This window comes from Elaeis guineensis, chromosome 11, assembly GCF_000442705.2.
Source record: "Elaeis guineensis isolate ETL-2024a chromosome 11, EG11, whole genome shotgun sequence".
Taxonomy (NCBI): domain Eukaryota; kingdom Viridiplantae; phylum Streptophyta; class Magnoliopsida; order Arecales; family Arecaceae; genus Elaeis; species Elaeis guineensis.
Window position 1 is genome coordinate 27,175,147 of NC_026003.2, and position 2,717 is coordinate 27,177,863.

At 39.3% G+C, this 2,717-nt stretch overlaps 1 non-coding gene across 1 annotated transcript; it reads right to left on the reverse strand.

Annotated features, from left to right (window-relative positions):
- Window positions 1–456: 456 nt before the first annotated feature.
- On the reverse strand, window positions 457–563 carry LOC140852691 (small nucleolar RNA R71). The gene has a single exon (XR_012135593.1). It is a non-coding gene; the product is annotated as a small nucleolar RNA R71 (small nucleolar RNA).
- Window positions 564–2,717: the final 2,154 nt, after the last annotated feature.

Consider the following 2,717-nt stretch of genomic DNA (forward strand, 5'->3'; position numbering starts at 1 on the left):
TGTATAAACATCGAGAACCGTACACTTCGTGTGTGGAGAAGAGTGTCGGGTCGTCTAGTTAGAATTGAGTCAATTCCTGTTGTTCCAATGGCTGAACCAATCCAACCCATGACCCTTAAGGATTTGTGTTATCCAGTTGGCTCCATCCAACCATCTTGTATCAGGTTGCCACAACCCACAGCTAACAATTTTGAAATCAAACCTCAAATCATAAATATGCTTCCAAAATTCACAGGATTAGAGGATGCTTATATATTTATTAGAGAATTTGAGGAGGTATGTGCAACCATGAAACTGCAATTAACAGAGGATGAGGTCAAACTTAGATTAATCAACTTTGCCCTTAAGGACAATGCTAAGAAGTGGCTTTATAGTCTGCCAAACTATTCTGTCACTACCTGGGAGGGCTTTGTGAGAACATTTTTAAAAAAATATTTCCCCCATCATAAAACAGCTAGGATTAGGAATGAAATAAATCAATTTTACCAACTAGCTGGTGAATCATTTTGGAAGTACTTTGATCGTTTCAAGAATCTTTTGACCCAATGCCCACACCATGGAATAGAAACTTGGAGACTATGCCAGATCATCTATGAGGGGTTAGATTCAAACTCAAGAACCATGCTAGAGTCCATGTGCCAAGGCCAATTTATGGACAAAGAAACTACTGAAGCTTGGCAATTCTTAGAAGACCTAGCCGAGAAAAATTTACAGTGGGAAACAACTAGGGAACTTGATAAAGCTACACCTTCAAGAGGAGGAATGCATCAAATTCAACCAACCCTAGCATCAGAGGCCAAGATTGCAACCTTAACACGTAGATTGGAAGCCTTAGAATTACAGAGACCAGCCAATGTAAATCAAATATCTGCACCCATGTGTAAAGGGTGCAATGCACCAGACCATGTCTTAGAAGAATGTTCCTACTCGAATGAGTGTGCACAGGTGAATGCCACCTATCAAGGACCATTGAACAATCCTTATGCACCCACATATAACCCAGGTTGGAGGAATCACCCGAATTTCTCATGGTCCCAGAATCCTAATGTAGGCAATCCAAATTTCAATCAGCAAAATCTAAGGTCCAACCCAGTAATGAACAACCCGCCAGGCTTCCATGATAATGACAAGAAAATTACCTCTTTAGAGAAAAGCCTAGAAGCCATGATGAAAACACATACCAGCTTTATGCAAACTACGGGTCAACTCATAAATAATAACACCCAAGCTATAGCCCGTCTGGAAATGCAAGTAAGTCAGCTGGCTTCGACCATTAGTGAACGAGAACATGGTAGGTTACCTAGCCAACATGAGCCAAATCCTAGGAACCAAAATGGTCCACGACCCCAACAAGGAAACCAAGTTAATGGTATAAATGCCATTCATACCTTAAGATCAGGAAAACAAATAGACAATAAGGTAGTTGCACTTGATGATATAGATGACTCATCTGCCGAGTCACCTTCTAAAACTACTACCTTTCAACCTCAAGCACCAGAAACTGAAAATTCACCTAGTCCAGTACTTAAAAGTCCTAGAGCTCCTTTTCCAAACAGACTGAAATCCAATAAATCTGAACATTTAGACAAAATTTTAGAGGTATTTAAACAAGTCCAAGTTAATATTCCTCTTTTAGATATAATCCATCAGGTTCCAACTTATGCCAAATTTTTAAAAGATCTCTGCACTAGGAAAAGGACCACTAATGTACCAAAGAAAGCATTTTTGGCTGCAAGTGTCAGTTCATACCTATCTAGCCATGTGCCAATTAAATATAAGGACCCTGGAGCTCCAACAATTTCTTGTGTTATTGGAGAAACCAATATAAAAAAGGCCTTGCTAGATCTAGGAGCTAGTGTGAATATCCTTCCATATTCGGTGTATGAACAACTAGGATTAGAAAAACTTCAACCTACTGGGATCACATTACAGTTAGCCGATAGATCTCTCAGGATCCCTAAGGGAATGGTCGAGGATGTTCTGATAAAGGTTGAAAATTTCATTTTTCCTGTAGATTTTATTGTTTTAGAGACTGAGCCAGTTGCGAATCCTAAAGGACATATACCTGTCATTTTAGGAAGACCATTCTTAGCTACGGCCAATGCTGAAATCAATTGTCGAAATGGTCTAATGAAGTTATCCTTTGGGAATATGACCATTGAGCTTAATGTTTTTAACTTAGAACAGGAATCCTCTTCTCATGCTGATGTCAATGTAGTCCAAGATGGTATTTATGAATCCATTGACATTAGTGATGATGAAGTCGACCTAGAGTCTAACCCCTGGTTAATCCATGAGTCTGAGGATGTCAATGAAATACTTAAAGAAAATCAGATTAATCAGGAATCGACACTTCCTACTGAACCAATCATTGAGATGGTGAACTCATCACCTAAACCATCGATAGAGGAAGCACCCATTTTAGAACTGAAGCCCCTCCCAGAACATCTCAAGTATGCATATCTAGGACCCAAAGAAACTTTGCCTGTAATTATTGCATCAGACCTAGATCCCAAGCAAGAGGAGGAGTTATTGTCAGTTCTAAAAGCAAATCAAGAGGCAATAGGTTGGACCATAGCAGATATCAAAGGAATAAGCCCTTCTATAGTTCAACATAGAATATACTTAGAGGAAGAGGCTAAACCAACAAGAGAAGCCCAAAGAAGGCTTAATCCAGTTATGAAGGATGTAGTTAAAAAGGAGATTCTGAAACTCCT